Here is a 21,872-nt window from a genome sequence, read left to right on the forward strand (position 1 = left end):
TAGAAAAACGGATACCTCACTCGAGAGAATGGAAAGCACACCAGTAAACTTGCACACAAACCCATTCCTCCACAAATTGAAATATGATGGGAAATATTCTCTGTAATAAATATCGGAACCAGCTAACAAAAGCATATTTATTCCCATGAGGAAATCGGACAGAGAAAGCTGTGAAATAAGAATGGATTGAACTCTGTTGGACTCTTTGCCTGTGCGACGAAGATAGCAAACAATTCCATTACAAGCAATTGCAAAAGCACCAAGAACCCACATTGAAATTCTAAGGGATAGATCTTTTAACATTCGCTCACATGTGAGATAAATTGGTCGCGGGTTTTTAGGAAGGCAAATAACGTCAGTTGCAAAACAACATGTTGCACTTTCATCCACCAACATTGTAGTATTTTCTAAACCTGTAAAAGATGATTTACGAACAAGTTTCAATGAATTGAATCTCAAGTCAAGTGATTTTAAGGTAGTGCCTTCAAATATGTCTGCACCAATATCTTTTATATGATTATGCGACATATTCAGGTGTTGAAGACTTGTCAAATTGTACAACATTTTATTTGTAAGATTTGAAATTTCGTTGTGTTGAAGTTCTAAGTTCTGAGTTTTTCTAATCCAAAAACGAGTTTTGGTTTATCTGGTATAACACATTGTTAGATATTTTCAATGTATGCAGATTTGATAAATTTTCAAACAACCCGTCTTGTAAGACCGCCAAAAAATTATTTTGCAAATCAATTATTTGTAAAGAATTTTGCGACTGAAAACTATCAGTTCGCATGTTATGAAGGTAATTGTGGTCAAGAAACAACAGAACTAAGTCATGGTTGGATTTGAAGACATTCTGGTTGAGAAACTTTAAATGATTCCAACTTAGGTCAATGATAGTTAGGAATCTCAGCGAATTAAAAGATGGCAATTTCGCCAGCCGATTGCTAGAAATATTTAAGTACTTCAAAGCAACAGACTTGTTAAAAATATCATCAGGTAACATGTTTAATTTGTTAAAACCGATGTCAAACACTTCAAGATATTTGAGCTGATTTAAAAGGTCATTGTCAAGAGTTGTTAGATGATTATAATCAAGTCGCAAGTTTTGTAAAACAGAGGTATAATTAAACGCCCCACGGGGTAATGCAGAAAACTCATTGTTTTGCAGTGACATTGTGCGAACCCTAGATAAGTCATCAAATATTTCAGTTGGCAAAAATCTAAGTTTGTTGCCCTGGAGATATAACTTTGCAATCTAGTACACCCAGCGAGTACATCGCTTCCAAGATGATATAGCACATTATTATCTAGATATAAGAAATACATTCCTAACCCAGCAAAGGTCTTATTTGGTATGATCGACAACTGATTCCAGGACAGATTCAGTGTAACTAAGTTTGTCAGCTCACTAAATGTCCCATCAGGAATTACAGTTAGATTGTTGTTAGCCAAATTTAGATTAAACAATCGATTCATTTGATCAAAAATATCCTTTGGTAGTGATAATATTTGGTTATTAGCCATTTCAAGAGTTTGAAGCCTCTCTATGCCATCAAACATTCCAGGAGGGAGGAACGTCAGTCTGTTATGGTTAAGATTGATTCCCCGTAAACGTTTTGAGTTATTAAATAAATCAAACGGAAGGGCAACGAACTTATTATAATCGAGGTAGATTCTTTGTAATTCAACCAATTCACTCAAAATTCCTGAAGGCAATTTGGTAAGGGAATTCTTTCCCAGTCTCAGGTCTATCAACTGTTTTAACAGGTTAAATATACCACCTGTGAACTTGCTAATATTATTGTCAGTCAGATGAAGTTTGTGTAACTTTGTCAACCCATAAAATGTTACATTTATAGTCAAATTCGTCAGCAAATTTCCATCCAGCTTCAACAAGTCCAAATTTACCAAGTCAGTGAATGTATAAGGAGAGATCTGTCTCAGTTCATTTTGACCAATGTCCAACGTCTGCAATTGGTTTAACCCAGAAAACGTTCGCTTTGATATTCTCCCGAGATTGTTATTTCGAAGGTACAAATGTGTTAATTTGACAGAGTCGTTTAAAAATGCAGGTGGAATGAAAGCCAAATGATTGTTTTCAAGGTGAATCGAAACTAATTCAAATAGTTCGCCAAATGCTCGGTTTGACAAGAACGTCAACTTATTTTCATTTAGCCATAGAGATCGTAGCTTGGTACATTTGCTTAATGCATTTTCAGGAATATTTTCTATCTGGTTTTTAGTCAGGTAGAGTTGAGTAATTTCATTCAAGTTAGCAAATGCTTTGACCGGGAAAGAATACAGGTTGTTATTTCCAAGGTCTAAGAATAGGAGATTGTGGGTATCTTTGAATAAGTTTCCTGAAAGGAACGTTAAATCATTGTATTTTATAACAAGGCTGTTCAACTCAAGAAGACTATTTAAAAGACCATCCGGAAGGACAATCAACGAGTTTGTGCGAAGATATATTAGCTGTAGTTGCATACAGTCACGAAATAGTCCTATAGGGAGAGTTGTTAGTTGGTTATTATCCAACCAAAGTTTTCTTAATTTGAACAAGCCGTAAAATAATGCTTCGGGTAGAAATGTAAGCTTATTTGCCCTTAACTGAACTTCATTCAAATGTGCAAATCGCAGATTCCAAAGTGCGGTTGAAGTTATATATCCCATACCTGTATAGGAATAGGAGATTGCTTCAATCCCAGATCCATATATCAAAAGAGACACCTCTATGTCATTAGTACAAATAGAGAACCATTTTCCGTTATCAAGGGTACATTGACAATCATCATGGCAATCTAAATAAGGGAATCGTGCGCTACCCCGTGTATTAATGGTAATACCCAAAACCTTATCGTATTCCTTAACTTGACAAGTTCGATCAACTTCTTGCCATGGTGAAACCATATTTTCACTCGTTCGGGAGCAGTTTATATCCGTAGCATTTACCAATTTCAATTTCAATGTTGTACCGTTTACATTTTTAGTATGAATCCAAAATTGACCAACATCAAAATGAATAATACATGGTTTCAACATGAAAGAAAGATCTACGTATGGTTTCAAACATTTGGTGCTCGTATGATCAATGATTTCGATGTAGAGATAAGAAAACAAATTGTTTTGTCTTTTTGCATCTAACAGTTCTATAGATACGGCCTGCTGTGTTAACAATGATACTTCTAAACTGCAGTAGGCATTTGTACTTGGTGTAGAGTTCGTTGTCAAAACGACTTCATTATCAGTTATGTCAAGGTGCGGAGTGTTACATATTTCCAATGTGCCATTGGCTAAAATTCCGGTTAACTCTAAATATGCAAATACCACAACCAGACACAAATTGGTGTTCTCCATGTTGTTTCTCTCCTCTCATTTACATACCAACTAGCAACTTAGGGCAGCTTTTAAAGCCATAATAATTTTTGTTTTTTGTAACAGTACATAATGATAATAGTATTTTATAATCTTTTTATCTTTTAAAATTCATCTTGGCTGTAAGTAGTTTTCCAGGAACCAACTTGCTCTCGATGAAATATGGGTTCGTTGATATATGTGTATGAGGTTCTTCTCGTAGTTTCTTTCTACGATCGCAATGTTGTATACCTGTAATGAACAAAATGGTTAGAAAAGAAAAGAAGGACTAATTTTGGGTATATACATTACTAGCTGTTATCGCCCAAAGGCCTTACAATTTCATAGCGCCACATTTCCAAATTTGTGACATGATCTGATCCAATCCGACCAAAGTGTGCAACAACGAAATTGAGAAAGGCAAAAATAAAGAGTAAAACAATATAAACCATGTGAAAGTCTAACTTGCACCCAATATATTGCCATTAAGGGTACTGAGCAAGATTGAAATGGTAATAATTCAATTCATACTCTTAGTGTTGTCAACAAGGATATTGTGAAGGTCGACTTCCCTGAATTTGGATGTTCACTCAAAATAAATTAACCTCATCAATATGATCACACCCCTACCCCCCCCCCCTCCAACCTCACACACCCCACACCACTACCCACTACCACATATATTGAAAACATGCACACAAGGCTTGTGCTTATTTCGTTGTATTCTGCTGTCGGAAAGAAAACTATCCAAGGCAGCCTTTCCCGTCTTCAGATGCTCACACAAAATAAAACCCAAAAGTCACAAATTTGACCAAAATAGGTTTTGAAGAAAATTACGTAAACATACTAGGGAAACATCAACAAAACTAAGCATGCTAAACTCTTTTGTTTGTGTGATCTAAATTCGCAAAAGGTTTGACACAAGGTGTGAATTTAAGAAATTGGAGGAAACTGATTTATGTTTTTTATTTGTCTGCTATCTTCAGTAGATAGCAAGGTTCCAAAAAGTATGACAAAAGATGTGAAAATACTAAAATAAACCCCCAATGAAACCCCCTTCAATGAAAACGATTAACGAAAACTGATTTATGTTTTTTATTTTGTCTGCTATCTTCAGTAAACAGCAAAAAGATATATACCAAGAAGTTTATTGTTTCCGGGCTTGCGGCCTTGATGTTTTTTAAGCCTTGACGGGCTGGGCACCAGGAGAATGACGGTTACTTTCATTCACATACATAGATGCTATCTTCATTTGACAGCAAGTGATTTTCCAAATGGTTTGAAAGGTGTGAAATACCAAAATAAACTTTCTCGATCATCCCCCCATCTTTCACGTAGATAGGAAGCTCTTCAGTGTTTGATAAAATTATGTAAACTTTCTTTGGTCACACACCACACTCCCACATCACACCATAAGACCAAGAAATTGGAAGAACCGTTATCGACCAATGTTTATTATTTTGTCTGCTATCTTCAGCAGACAGCAAAAAGATATATAGTTTATAAGCCTTTTCTTCTTTACGATCTTGAGTAGACAGCACGTTTTTGAAAAGCATTATAAAGGGCATAAAAGTACCAATATAAAATGTCTTTGGTCACGCACCTACACACCACACACTCCCCATACTAAAAGACCATTTTATCGGTTTTAATTCACGAAATTGGAGGAAACCGATTTATGATTTTTATTTGCCTGCAATCTTCAGTAGATAGCAAGAGGTTTGTCACAAGGTGTGAATTCAAGAAATTGGAGAAAACCGATTTATGATTTTTTTTATTTGCCTGTTATCTTCAGTAGATAGCAAGGTGTTTTCCAAATAGTTTGACAAAAGGTGTGCAAATACAAAAATAAACCTCAATGCAACCCCTCATCTTTTTAGAAATCAAAAAAGGCAACACGCAAAGGGCATATTCTGTTTTTAGTCCAACTTCAAGAAATCGAAAATGGACCTTATTCATTTTAAAGTTTGGAAATGTTCTTGTATACTAAGTCTGCACCAGAATATATTTAAACACGGAATAAATGCAATTTTATTCCCCAAGAGAATTTCTGAACTTTTGTATAAATGCAGCCGATAGGGCTACCTTTACCCCCCCCCGTCAAAAAAAGGTATGAAAATACCAAAAAGACTCTATTCCCTGGATCTACTATTAGCAGGTTTCATTCATTCCCACCCGTCTTTCTTTTCATAAAAACGTACGTAATATTATAACTTACGTACTTGTTATTATTACGTTAGTACGTGATATTAATATTACGTAAGCTATTACTTACTTGCAATAGTTATGTGTACCCCGGGTAGTGAATTATAGGGGAGGGGGCAAAGATTTGTGGGCAGGGCAAAGGTGGGTGGGACAATCATTTTCGGCAGGTCGAAGGGGGGCGATTTTTGGCAGATCGAAAGTGATATTTTGGGAATTAACGGGAATTTTGGGAATTTTCATTCAAATCTAAAAATCAAAGTTTAAACAGGGGAATCACTGCATAGATTAGGGTATTGGAGTAATTTATTAGAGCATACAATCAAAATAAAGAACTTCAAGAATGATCAATAACCAAGAAAACAACAAGCATGACCATATCTTACTGCGTTATGTTTTTGTTCTGTAAAACATCTTACACTAGCTAGTACAATGAATTTTGAAACAATAACCACAAACTCTGAAGGGATAATCATTACCTTAAATCTTATTATAGAAAGACTTCTGGTGCGACCGCACCAACCCCCAATTTGCAGAAGTATACAAAAAGTCCCAAAATATCTCAATTTGCGAGTGTATCGAGCAAAAAAAATCATTTTTTACGCTTTTTTGGTCAAAAAAGGTCCAAAATTTGTGGGAAAGGTCCACTTTTCACAAAATTGCCCCCCCCCTCCACCTTGGCAAAAGGTTCACTTTCTCAAAATCAGCACCCCACCCCACCCCCTAAAAATATCCTGCATAAGATGTGAACTACAAAGATCTTGCATGACTTAATGCCCGGGAGTTAACGTCGTCTTTTCAGTACCAAAATACATGTATGTACTACATAATATACGCACATTTTTTTTTTTGCGTTTGGTTAAAATGGACTTTTGAAAATTAAAATACAAATAATCACCAATTATTTTTCATAATCACCAATTATGTTTCGATGCCAAAACATAAATTTTACAGCACTCATATTCATTATTCAAGAAGTATAGTATCATTTGTGCTGTTAAAGTATTTTAACAAATTATGATTTCTGAAAATGATCAGAAAATTTTTCCATTTTCATAGCAATTTGAAGAGGTTTGATTGAGGAAGTCAATAATGGCAAGTTACATCGTCAATCAAAATGACTCCCTATTCTAAAGGCAAAATAAATAGGACTGTTTGTCTCAGTGACTCAAAGCTATTGAAAAATCCCAACTGCATACATGTTTGGTTAAGAAATAGCAATGAACTATTATAATGGGAATTCCCAAAATATGCAACATTTTAGGATGAAAATATGCAAGATCCCGGAAACTTTCCAAAATTCCCGGAAACTTTCCACCCCTTTACAACCCTAATTACGCCCTAAAAATGTTTAGGAAAACGTTAGGAACATGTTCGGATGCAAAATTGCTCGCATTTTATAATAAGACAAAGATTTTTAATTTGGCTTTAAAGTCAATAATATTTGGCTCAATTTTTGTAAATAATGGCCAAAAACATGCATTTATAAGATGTTTTTGTATGCTGTGACAATTCAGCTCCAATGCTTGTACTAAAACTAATGTCAGATTATGCAATCTAATTTTTGGAAAACACAATTTTCTGATATCTTTATAACATAAAATATATAATTTATGAGCAAACTCATAGCGTGCACTCAACATTTTGAATGCTAAGACTTGTGCTAAGTATTTGAATGTTAATGTGACTGCAATAAGAAATCATGCAAAATTACATGTTTTTGACCCATTTCCCGTCAAATTTCAAAACTATTTCAAGACTTTTATTGCCAGCTAACTAATAAAGAATTTGGGTAATTCAGTTATATTTCTTTTGGCAAAACAGGATAATATTTTTTTATCCAAAAACATTAGCGATGTATTTTTCTGGAATCGGGCGTAGGCCTGTTTATTGTACATTATATTATTTTACCCCACACATTCTGAACATTTACAGAGCTTCCAATTATTCAAAATGCGTCTTGCGAGATAAATAGCTGCCCTTGATAAATGTCATATGAGCAACATAAAGAGTAAAGTTTTTGTTTTAATACATCGGTTGCATCTGTTCAATGTTGCAAATGCTTAAAAATCCTACATTATGCACTATAAATGTTGTCCTTTCCCATATTTAGGCCCTAATACGAGCGTATATTTTTCCACAATTTCCTTATCCCTATTTTTTGCATGGGGCCAGTTGAAGCCTTGCGTTTTACAACAAATAAAGCAAAACATAATCCAACAACAAATAAATGGTATGAAGGAAGGAAGGAAGGAAGGAAGGAAGGAACGGGAAATGAATAAGTAAAAAAGGTGTAGAAGTCGGTGGAAAATACGTTTACAAATATCAATCTTACCTTGGAAGTATTCGTTTCTTCTATTGTAGAAGCCCGTGTAAAAGTAACAAGCTCTAAATCCTTCGAGTCCAGGGATATTTAAAAGTTTAAGAAACCACACCTGAGACTCTCAAAACATCGCATTCTGAAGAAATATCGAAAAGTTGAAAACGATTCTCAAATCCACTGTGGAAACCCTGAAGCCACGCATGTATAGGTCTACTGTCTTTGTGCATTATTATAAACGCAACTCACGAGCACATTCATATTTGATAGTAAAAGCCGTCATGCAGCCGATTCGATCGTTATAAACGCTGAGGATTCGGACGTTTATCTGTGCCTCTTGAATCTTGTTATTAGCCTTTATTGAAGTTTCTTGTCGTTAATTGCGTGGGATGATTGTTACTTCTTTATTTATTTCACGTGATAATTCGCAAATATAGCCTAAGTGATAATATTTTGTAAGCGTTGTTTTATAGTTCGCATGCCAAAAATAATAATAACGTTTATGGTAAAAACAAATGAAAAAATAAGAATATATATGGTCGAATCCAACCAAAAGTGTCCACGGGCCAAAAATAAAAGTCCGAAATAAAATGTCTCCACAATTTTTTTCCTTTTGCCCATTGATTGATTACATATTGGCCTTATAGGAACCAAAAGTGCCATTACTAATCTTGAAAAATAAATCCAGGACGTGTGATAGTAAATGTGATATCAAAACCCCGGGATCAAAACCCAATGTTACCTACGAATACCACTAGGATGCTTTCACTATCGCAATACTAATCAACCTAAAACAAATGGAATATTCCCATTAACGCTTTTTTCGTGTAATGTAGACCACAGGGTGTCAGGAAAATGCTAACTCAACCAGAAAATATTTGTTTTTATTTTTATAACGCGATCAATATGATCTTAGTCAATTTATGCTAGTTTATTTTTGAAAATGAAGTTTAGGTCAGTTTCTGTGTTTTATTTATCAAATGAGTGTGAATCAATTTACACATTGTATAAGAACGAGTATGATATATGTTTTCAAGAATATTAGGAATTATACGCATACACCTAACGCTTTATACAATGAAAAGGTGAAGAAACCCGGGTATTCGTAGGTAACATGAGCGATTTAACAATATCTATATTGAGTTTATAGGTTTAAATTTTGCTATTATGGTAATGAATTAATAAAATGGTAGTTTTAGATCCCTTTCAGATGGTACGTCCAAATGAATAATGCTATTACCTTAGATCAAAAAAATTTTGATGCTTTTAGCAAGATTTTGACCACTTCATTTTGATATACAAGTAGTTAATCAGCAATTTTACATAATAAATAATTGTTGAATGAATCCGTATATGGGTAATAATAGTGTCCTGGGGTACCGCTTAAAGTTTTGACAATTAATTTCCATTGGTAGGGACACTTCATTACACATGTCATGTATTATGCTGTATTCGTAAGTAACATTTCAGTATTTGTAGGTAAGAATTAGACTTTTGGTGGATATCGCAATCAAAACTTCATTTTATAAAGCACTTTGAATGTATTATTTTCTTTTTATGTGCGTTTATTGATACTTTAGACCCTATAATGTATTAATAAGGTCGGTTCACAACGGTTGAAAGAGGATTGAAGTAAGAAACAAAGGCACTAAAGTGACTTTAATTTGCTTAATTGCACACAAATCGCTTAAAACCGTTATTGCAGACTTGTGAAGCCCATCTTGGAGTCAGTTACGTCTTGTGGCCTTTTGTTTGAGGGCAACTACAATTAGCTTTATACCAGGGTCCATCAATGTGTTGTCTAGATCATGAGACAATGAGAACGGTCGTTTTTTCCATGGTATTCGTAGGTAACCTTAGCGAAAACGTCAAAAGTTACCTTCGAATAAATCAATTTGTACACAAATTACTAAGAAACCAGAAGGTCGGTAAACATTTAAAATGAAGCACACATGACAGTTGACAAATCCAAGTATTTATCCCTTCTAATCTTCTTTGAATCTGATTTTTCTTTCAAATGAGCAGACCGTCGTATATTTCAGTACATATTTTTCACCAATTAAGCCTTATTCAGTTTTCCATGGTGGGCATGTATGTGAATTCGCAACTTTCATTGACATATGATTTGATAGCAAACATACAGGCCTTCGTTATGTACCAATATGGGCATTGGCATGAATGGCGGTGTTTCACAATACTGTCATGATGTCAAAGTGTATTCGTAGGTAACATTCGGTTACCGAAATTTACCTACGAATACTTGCTTTTATTGTTGACATCTCAGAAATATTTAAACGCAGGTTATTGAAACTTGGTAGAAATAAAGAGTGTATTACCCTGCACCTATTGCTTAACTATTGTTTACTATTCTCTCACTTTGTGGAAATGGCACAGCTTTTAACATGTATTCGGAGGTAATGCATATTTTTTACCAAACCTACCTTTGTGCCATTTAGAATTTCTGGCAGCTAAACACAATAATAAAGATGTCCGAATGCAATGCATTTCAGTATTGGACATATCAAAGCTTGTATCAATTGCGCATTTATTAGTGATTTCCATTTTTAAAGATATATCTAGTGCTATGAAAAATTGTATTCGTAGGTAATGTAAAAAATACCACTCAAAAAATTATCACAACAAATTCATAATTATGTACAAATATGTGAACAATTGAACAGGTAATCTTTGAATACACACCTTTCAGGAAATCAATTTAGATTCAATTCAATGACTTCTTTTCATAACTGATTTAGATGTTTTTAAAAATACTTTAAGAAATATTTTGAAAAAATGGGTAAAAATAGCATGTTTTGGGGTCTCTGTGTCTAAGTTTTTCACAGAAGGGGTCTTATTATATATGGCGCGAAGCGTATGATCAAGGCGAATAAACACAATACAAAAAACGAATGCCAATTGATTAGTACTTTTAAGTTATGGCCCTGAACATGCCGTGTACACTTTTCGTTGGATTCGACCATATACTTATTGTTTTTTACGGAAAAGAGCAATGCTATAAATGCCTGATTTTTTTCTAGTTTATTTTTGGGTTATTTTTTCCGGTCACTTGAAGTAGATCCTAAATTGAAGGTAATTCTAGTTTATTCTTTGCTTGATTTACACAATACAAAATTTGCCTTTAAATAATACTGTTATTGCTGACACAAAACGCTAACTAGAGGCAAATGGTGGTCATAGACCACAAACCTAGCTGGGGCATGTTGGTGTTGTGGAGGTATCTGACCCCTGCAAAATGTTCCAAAATGTCCCCTGTCATGAGGTTTGTTGTCACCGAGTTTTGAGTCCTGTACTCCTCACAGATGTCCAGAAAATGCAATTCTAAGATTTGACCCAGATGACCTTTGACCAGACCCCTGCAAGATGTTCCATAATTCACCCCTGGTCATGAGTTGTCACCGAGTTTGAGCCCTGTACCTCTTACAGATGTCCAGATAACGCAATTCTAAGATTTGGCCCCAGAATGATGTCTTTTGAGCTGACCCGTGCAAAATGTTCCAATATGTTCCCCCGGTCATGAGGTTGTCACCGAGATTGAGCCCCGCACACCTTACAGATGTCCAGATATTGAAATTCGAAGATTTGACCCCAGCTGACCTTTGACCTGCTCCCTGCAAAATGTTCCAACATGTTCCCCGGGTCATGATGTTGTCGCCGAGATTGAGCCCCGTACCCTTACAGATGTCCAGATATTGAAATTCGAAGATTTGACCCCAGCTGACCTTTGACCTGATCCATGCAAAATATTCCAAGATGTTACTCTTCTCATCAAGTTCATTGTCACTGAGTTTGAGCTCCGTACCCCCTACATATTGCCAGAAAATGCAGCAATTCTAAGATTTGACATGACCCCTGCAAAATGTTCCCCTGGTTGTGAGGTTTGTTGTCACTGAGTTTGAGCCCCATAAATACCCCTTAGGGGGCTATCATTTTCGTTGGAAGGAGGATCCCAAATATACAGGGGGTCATAAATTTTCGGAAAGAAAAATACGGGGTGGGCATAATACTTTTGATGACCAAAATGTAGGGAGTCACAAGATGACCACAGATAGTGTGTTTATTTTATTCAAAACTAGCGGGAGCTAGTAAACAGGAGCAGTTAGTAAACGGGAGTGGTTAATAAAGATGTTGAACGGTGATGATAAACATTGTGTCTTGGACAAAAACATGAATAGGAATTATTATTATTACCCAGGTATAATTCTGGTTTACCCTGTGCACCCTGTGTTTTAGGGTTAGGGTTTGGTTAGGGGATGTCATTTTCTTCGTCGGGGGGGGGGGTCGGTGACCGGAGTAAAAATTTTTATGACCCTCCTATCGCGGGCACAATTTTTTTTTTAGACCCCCCCCCTATCTTGGGTCGAAAAATTTTATGTCCCCCCCCCCCCCCCACCCACCCACTTCCACCTACACAGACTCAAGACAAATTATTCATTGCCGGAACAAAGGCGAGGAGCGCATCAAAACTTTAGAGCAAAGAAAGTGTGTGGAGTGAGTTAAAATTTAATTGTGTGTGTAAAGAAGGCGCGCTATATGCGCAAAATATTTGCATTAAATGAAAGATTGTGTGCAAGAACACATGCACAGCGCGCGAAAAGTTTGAGTCACCAGCCCTTAATAATTCTATACCCCCTATAGACTCCCTATTTTGGGTGTTGAAAATTATAACCCCTATATTGGTCTAAAATTCTATGACCCCCACTCCCCAGTATATTCATGACCCCCTTCCAAAGAAAATGACAGCCCCCTTATAATTTAAATTTAAATTAGGGTTAGGATTAGGGTTAGGTTTATAAACGGTGAGGATTAGGGTTAGGGTTATAATTGGGGTTGCTTAGGGTTAGGGTTATACTTGTGCGCAGGGTCTACCAGAATTATTCCAATACCCATGAATAGTCCTGTAACTATCACTAAATAGAATTAAATTAATTAAACTATGATCAGTCTTACCTTGTTAGTACTAGCTAGTATTTCTCATTCAAGATCACCATGATTACAGAAAACAGCAAATGGGTGATAACCATGATAACAATAAAATGTACTGGTACCATTAACTGTACACATTTATAAACATTTATCATACCACCATGCACTGACCAATTCATCTAACACTGAAACCTTTTGGAAATGCAGTTTTAACTTGTTGTAGGGCATAAGGTTGTGCAATAGAAATGATTTACAATATTACTTGTATACCCTGACCAATTGACCCGTTAACTCTCTCCACGCGGGTGTCGACTGCAGACGACAATTTTCATTTTTTTCCCAAAATTTCATAATTGTTTATTTTCATTACCATATTTGGAAGCAGCATTAAATATGCATTAAAATGAGTACAAACAAGCCTGGTATTGGTTCAGTGGTTCTTAAGATAGGACTTAAAAAAAAAAAAAAATATCTCAAAACTAGAACTTTTTATGTTGAAGCCTATGGCTAGCATGCAGAGCATTAAGGGGTTAAACAGCTCAAATGTTACAGTCCATGACATATATACTACATCAAATGTAATGTGGCACCACATTAGTGCTTTCCGCACGCACAGTATACCAGTGGACTCGGAGGTATCATGAACAGGTTCTTGCACTTCTTTTACAGTTTCCAATTACTATAGACTTTTAAAGGCTTTTATACTATTTTCCCCAACTTCATAAACAAAAAAAAAAAAAGGTAGGGAAAACAAATGAATTCATGTCCCGCATTCATGTAGGCCTATTCCATTTGCAAGCTATTTTTGTGTTGCGCATAATCTTAAACCATGTTTAATTTCCCTGTAAAATACAAGAACACCAATTGTTAATGTTTTAAACCACACAAATTAGGAACTGGGATTCAAATATAAAACTTAATGCAAGATGTTTTTAATCAAACAAAATAAGATACATACTCTAAGATATAAGTATAAAACAAAAACCCTAACATCAGAAGACAAGAAAATCCTCAACAATCATTTACTTAAACAAAACATAGAGCCTGTAAACAAATGCTAGTTAGAGTTTGATATTAACTGCCATGATAATGGCACTGAAAGAATTAAAGTTCCTACTGCAAAGGAAACACATCTGATAGTTTTATATACCGGTACTAACATTGGAATTACTAATCAAGCCAAAAACACATTCATTACAAAGAAAGAGGCCAGAGAACACTTTCATTAATACAAAGAAAGAGGTCGAACATATTATAGAAATAAATGCTAAACATTTTAAAGCCTGGCTCATTAATCCCCTGTTTCCAAACATACCACCAAAGTCTGTAAAATATGGGTGCAAAATCAAAATCAAAAGATAAGCCAGAGCCTAATACTAGTACTTTTAATAGTAAACATAATATTAAACCCATAAATTTATACTACAATTACTGTTAAGGAGTGCCTTTAACACACCTGCATGGTTCATATCAAAAATCAAATTTCTATTAAAAAACCTATATAAATATGCCATTACTGCTTCTGTCTTTCTAATTTAGAGTGTACTCCAATCACTGTCACTATTATTCAAGTTTTTTGCAATAACCTTTCAATTCCCACTGAGCCCTTCCAAAATCATATTAGCCATCAATCCTCTCATACACACATTCCCTGGGCTTGGATGACGAACAGATGATAATTGCATTTTGAGAACAGGGTATGAGTTTTTGTACCCATTATTGTCGAAGGTTATTCAATGAATATACAAATATATTGGGGTTCAAGAACTGTGCCCTGATAGATGAGCAAAAGAACATGTGCAATTTCACTTTGTTGTAGTTCGCAACACAAACTTAAAATAACAGGCAAAACAGACACATCATTTATCGGTATGACATTTTCGTATTGGTGCTGCCCTATCTATCTACCTATTGTGCAGAGCTACTACGGTATGGGTTCCTCGTACTAACTAACGGGCAAAACAGACACATCATTTATCGGTATGACATTTTCGTATTGGTGCTGCCCTATCTATCTACCTATTGTGTAGAGCTACTACGGTATGGGTTCCTCGTACTAACTTTGTTGCCAGCGGAAGAAAACGGGAAGATTACAGTGGTTTGTTGCCAGCGGAAGACCCGACCGATTACAATACCTAGCTGGGGGGTGTAAACCCCCCAGCTAGGTAAAAACGCCTTGGGTGCCTGTCAGAAAAGAAAGACAGGTTGACCTTACTGAATTCCACATCAGCTTAAAATAGTTCTAATAGGCCTACAAGCTAGAGGGCACAAAGGTGACGTGCCTGGGGCACTGAAAATATACTTTTATAGTCAATTGACAAATAAAAATTTGCCATACGGCATGTCTAAAACGACAAACTATAATTTGTCATGCATATATGCTGCACGTTTTGTTCGACGTCGGATACTAATTCCAAGTCACGCTTTAATGGATATTAGGTCTATTTAGGAACAGAGGATGATTTAAGGAAGCCCCATCATGCACTGCAAAAGAGTTATCACTAGAGTTTCAACTGCCACTTTACTTTTCAAATCCCATTAAATTCTGTGCAAAAGATGTTGTTTTATAATCGTGTGTGTGTCATTATTACCTGGTCGATTTCAGATTAAAAGTGATGTGTGCATAAAAGCTCATAAAGGATAATTCACACATTCTGTAGATAACATAAAATGTGAAATCGACCAGCAAATTAATAGTGTTTTTATTGTAAATATAACTGTCCAAATTCAAATTTAACCATACACTTCTATGCAGTGGTCGAGCAGTGGTGTCGTGTTCACTCACACTGCTATGCTAACCACAAGTTAGCCCAGTGGGGTGTTGGGTAGTACTTTTAAAAATCATCCCCTGATTTAGGAAAAACAGTATTTGCCATCGAATGTCTGGTAGCAAATATTACCCCCCCCCCCCCACCAATATTCCATACTTTTTCATCAACAAACATTTGTTAGAAGATCAAAATGACTTTCATCAAAACAGATTGAATAATGAGTGACAATAAAGAAATTGAGTGGAAGCAAATTCATATTCAAAACTTCACAAGCACGATTGAGACTCAACTCCGAACATTTTATTTTAAAAATTTTCACCGTACCATTGCATTCAATGAGTTTCTTTTCTGAATAGGAAGAAAATATTCTCCACTTTGTTCATGTTGTAATCAGAATTCAGAGAAATTTCTTCGTGTTTTTTTGTGAATGATCAAAAGTGAAACCAGTCTGGGAAGCACTTCAGAATTTTATTAATTCTAAACTCCACACTGATGATAATTTTAGTAATTTTGAAATCATGTTTGGAGTGCACAATAATGATTTTCTTATGTATATTTTCTTGCTATAAATATTATATCTATAAATTAAAATTCTCTAATGTGATCGCTTCTTTCAGGGCTCTTAAATTATTCTTCTTTTAAAGAGAAAGATTGAGTATAATATTGCTAAAAAGAAAGGAAAGTTGAGAAAGCATTTCAAAAAGTAAAAATATTCGATATCGAGTATTCGACGTCGTATATGGAGTATGAATCGTTTTCATAACCCAGGGAATCTAGCAACCCAGCAAACACTAAACGTTTCACAGAAAACGTTTAAATATTGGGTTATAGGTCCTAAAGGGTATAAAAAGGGTTTAATAACATTCAAAAAACATTTGTGAAAACTTGATGCAAAACATTCTAAACAAAATGTTACTCATATGTGTTGACAAAATATTTTGCAAAAATGTTTGCCAAAAATATTTTACAAAAACGTTTTCATGACCTTTATATAAATCCGACATTTATATATACATATATGTTATTTAAATAACATTTTGAATAAACATTTTTAAGAACATTTTTTGTTTGCTCGGAAGAAGGGGCCCCGAGAGTTCAGGGGCCCCGAGCAAAAAGGGATAGGGTTGATGTTAGTCCTTGTCCATCGGCTCCGGGAGGCTCTTGCTACGCCCCTACCCTAATCATTGCTCACTTCATCCAACCAAAGAAGATGGATCTTCTCATCTTCTCTTATCTGATCCAACATCCCAGCAAACACAAAAACGTTTTTAAAACGTTTTAAATAAGTTATATTTTGGGTTTTGGTTTGGTAAAAACGTTTTAATAACATTAAAATGTCGGGTTATATAAAGGTCATGAAATCGTCTTAAAACGTTTTGTATGAAAACACACTACGACAACATTTTAAAAATGTTTTCGAAAGGTCATTGTAAACTATTTTTGCAAACATTTTTATCCAAATACTTTGTCAACACTTAAATAACATTATGTTAAAATATTTGCAACCAGTAAACACAGAAATGTTCTTAAAATGTTTTTTACAAAACGTTTTAATAACATTTAAATGTCGGGTTATATAAAGGTCGTGAAAACATTTTAAAAACGTTATTGTAAATATTTTGGGCAAACATTTTTTGGAAAATATTTTTTCAACCCAAAAATAACATTCAGTTTAGAATGATTTTCAAAGTTTTCAAAAATGTTTTTGGAATGTTATTAAAACGTTTTTATACCCTTTATATAACCCGACATTACGGTTATATTTAGCTTGTCTAAATAGAACCAATTTACCTCAGCAGAGAATGATTTGAGCCCATTGTTATGGTATTGATTTCATTGCCAATCGGCCTCTTCGTTCATCCAATGGGCGTTCTCCTTTTTGTTTGTGCACTGTGACGTTGCTTGCCGGGTTCATTTGAATCCTCACTTTTTTGTCTGCAGTTGCTCAGAGCGGATCGAGATGATTTTCGTGGATGATTTTAAGATGAATTTTTACCTTTTTGCATTGTATTAGCGGTAGTTATCGCCGTAAATCAATCGCTCGTGAATGATTGCAACGACAGGATCAGTTTCATGTTTTCCAACAAGGAATTTATCCGCGGTGAGTCGTTTTAAAATAATTGTAGACATACATAATAATTACGTTCATTTACGTAGGTCTATACATGGTCTACATTATACTGGGCCTATATTATAGTAGTGAGAAACATCCTACCGTCGCATCCTTTATCATAATATATGGGTGTCTATCGCGCTAAGAGTAGTATTCCGTTAAAAAAGATGTCAGTGTGGTAACAGTCATCAGTGTCTGTGCTGACGAAACTAAGTTGGACGATATAGGCCTAACTAATATTATAATAGCATATGATATAGGCCTACGTGCCAAGCCGTGGAAATCGATCAAGTGGGGACCATAAGCATGATAAGTGGGGTTTGTGATGTTTTGATGATAGGGCATTGTTCGGTAATCAATAAATAGAACATGCTCAACTGTTAAATTGCAAGTCCACAGAAATGAGCGTTGTTATTGGTTTCAACATGGAAGAAAGAGATGAGAAGGAACCACAACGACTTCGATCGGCCAAGTTTTAATCCGCTTATCTATTGACGCATGAAAAGAAAAGCTATCAATGATACTTACTTTCATGTATGATCCATTTACCGCGATCGATGCTTGGCAAAATCATTACTGGAAAAATTTTAGAACAAACCCATCCACGAACAAACAAACGCTACCCAGAAGTAAGATTATGGAATTTCACTGATGCTCTGAACATGTATAGTAGCTTTGTTTTGGGATCTACAGTCAAACTGTTTTCTTGATCGTGTTGTGTAGAAAATGTCCTATAAAACATCGAAAAGGTAATCAAAATCGGCCGTTGTTTTGCTGAGTTTCATCTTTAGCAAATAAGGTAAGATTTTGGTGACTTTTTCGATGAAAAATAGATGTAAAATGTTCTTAAATAATGCACAATGTTCCGGTTGAGTCCGGTACATAAAACCTGTTTAATTTAATAGTTTATATGTGTATAATCGTAACTAGCTAACTCGTTTCAGTGCCAAAGACTGCCAACTCTGAGAAAAAAGTCATCAAAGTTCGGGAAAATTGGGCAAAATGGAAGAAAAAGATGTAGGCCATCAATGACCGATGATCACGTCACCAGAGAAAATCCTATAGGGTGCTTGCACGGAAGGTCATTAGTTCAAATCATCCTCCAGACACGCTCCAGAAGACATGCAAATACATGGAGTACAATACCAATCACCTATTTAACGCAGGGTATTGATCAAAGTAAATCCTCATGAATAACAATGTCAACTAAATGTCGGTAAAGGGAGTGGACAAAGTGAATGCGTTCGTTGTGGTTCCTTCTTATCTCTTTCTTCCATGGTTTCAATGTCCACGGAGTAATTTAATTGAATTGGCACGTTGCGTATATTAAAACAAAAAAGAAATGAAGAAAACCTGAAGTAAATGTATAAATAGAAGGAAGGTGAAATTAAAGCCAATTTCTCACGTACAATTCAAAAAGGGTAGACAAGGTATTGTTGGTCGAAGCAACCTAAAAATCGATTTTCTAGATCATTATATTAATGAAAGATAACACCTTGATGTTTTGCAAAAGTTCATTCTACAAATCGTATACTCTGCAAACTTGCTTAAATTATTGTTGTTAAATGAGTTATGTACGTTTTACAAAAGTGTTGTTGTTTCAGCCCTTTTTACAACGTAACTCAAGAACTGCATCACCTATAAAACGGTATATCTGTGATATTTTAATTCTTCTACACTACACGCTCGCTATAAATTGAGCAATGCAGTTTTTGCCAAAGCTCACTACCATTCTTAAGATGCTGTGAACTACCAAATCACAACAGTTTAAAATATTAAGCTAATATTAAGCTGATACCAGAACATCAGTTTTTGATGATGAAAAATGGAAGGAAGCTGTCGATCAGGCCGACAAACAGAATTTAGGAGAATAAATGGAAGAAATAGTAAATAAGGATTAATTAACATATAATTAACAGGAATAGCACCGCACAAGTAGTATCTACACGATTGTATAGCTGTAATTTAAATTATGGATTGAAATCTGCATACAGCGAGCATAGTGGGGCGAAATATGTATGCGCAAATCTTGTTCCCTTTTTCTGTTTTTTGTTTCTGGTTTATTGCAGGTATACGGAATGATGGGAAATGAATTAATATGATCTTCAGGGTAGTGTATTACAAAATGACATGATCAATGCCTGTATCAACTGAAGTTTGTCGCATATCACAGTGATTAGTACTTTCTTCACCTACGACCAAATAGACACATTTATATTAAATGCTGACAGCAATCCGTTACTGAGGAATACATTTATAGAAGTAATAAATAATGCTCGAGATACAGGATGTAGAATCTATGAATCTACAACTCATCAGTTTTGGTATTACAATTGGATAATTTGACACGATCCAACTTTAATTTGCGACAAATATCCAGAGATGGAAATCGTTGAAATCGAGGTGTAATTGGACGTCCACAAACAATATCTAGAAGAGGCATGAATTTGGGAGCGGACCAGGTGTTCATGGGCAATTTGCTCAGCAACAGCCGAATCTTGAAAACCAGCAGCATTAAAATTCGCGGCGGCGAGTGATTCCACGGTTCCCTCCCAACAGCCACAACAACAACACCCTGACCCAAACTTACCGTTTCACAACAGGGTCGGCAACAAGAAATACAGCCAATTCAACCTGAAAATGTGCAAAACCAAACACCAAGGCAACTACATGCATCAGGTTTTCAACAACAACCATCATCACAGCGGTGGACCCCCAACAATTAGGGATGGACTTTCAACGGATAAGGGAAGGACAGGTACAAAATCCAGTAAATACGAGTGAACAACCAAGTAGAAACACATTTGTAAATAGTGTTAATAACACGAACAGTAATGATAAAGATAATCATGATAATGGTGCAATTCAAAATATTCCTGAAAAAGATGCCGAAGTGGCGGCACCGATCCTAAAACTTGACAATTTTATGTAATTGATGTGCTCATCTCGCCTACATACATGACATAATAACTTAAGTGGGTAGGATTGGTAGTAAGCCAATGAAGAAAAGCGAGCTGAAGGGTTTATCAACTTAAATTCGACACAAATCACAGCTAATTGTCAACAGATGGACAATGATAATTATACACGTTGTGCACATCTCTGGCCTAAATAACAAGTAATCTGTTACCATGGTTACTAAACGATGAAGGAAAACGAGCTAAAAGCTGTTAAAGGTGTATGCGTTATGGTTATCATCTTACAATTTGTCGCATCACAGCTGATAACTGCGAACAAAATGATAATGTTATTATATACTTACAAAGGTCTGTATTTGGACGTGCTCATCTCGCCTAAATAGGCCTATATGTAGACTGAAGAAGAAATGAACTCAACTGCGCATGAGGAATGTGAGCTAATCAGGGAGCTAATAATATTCGAACATTTTCTTGTAAGGACAATTACTGTGTATTTCTGGATTTTATATTGAGAACAGTGAACTACCAAATTTGAGTTAATGCATTTTTGAATATCAGGTGAATCAATAATAGCGCAGCAGTCACCTCAAATATTGATAACTCAACAATTACGGTATTTGATACTTACTATTATTAAGCTTAATATGTTCAATTTAATGTGTCTTATGTATGAAAATAACAAGATCGGAAGATTTCATGAATTCAAATATATAAGTGTAGTTTAAAACCTGTAAAATAGTAACAATACATTGAGTGTTCAAAGTATACTAATTTTGAAATACCTACTCTTATGCTACCAATGGTTATAACTTCTGTTATATACAAAGTGCGTTTTCAGAACTGCGTGCAAAATAGAGAATATTTAATGGGTCAACAAAAACAAAAAATAAGTTATCTCTGTTTTCATGGTTAGCATAAGTCTCTAAATCTTGAAATATGTTTGTTTGTCTTTAAAATAATGGTGGAATACTTAATTTAGTATAAGCATGCGCTGCACTAGTGTTGAGATGCATGCTCTTGTAACATATAACGTAGTGAATTGGTAATATTTTATTATAAATGGCGTATATTCATGTTATTATAGCTATATCTATTACACAGCGTGTTTCTAGAATTTCGTGAAGTATAGTGAATAGTCATTTCAACAAACATAAAAAAATAACGAGGCATGATCTTCATGGTGAAGATTATTGAAAAGTTTTTTAATACTTTTATATTGTGAGGCCTTTTAAAAATAACTGTAGTATGCTTTA

This window comes from Amphiura filiformis, chromosome 1 (genome assembly GCF_039555335.1).
Source record: "Amphiura filiformis chromosome 1, Afil_fr2py, whole genome shotgun sequence".
Lineage (NCBI taxonomy): Eukaryota > Metazoa > Echinodermata > Ophiuroidea > Amphilepidida > Amphiuridae > Amphiura > Amphiura filiformis.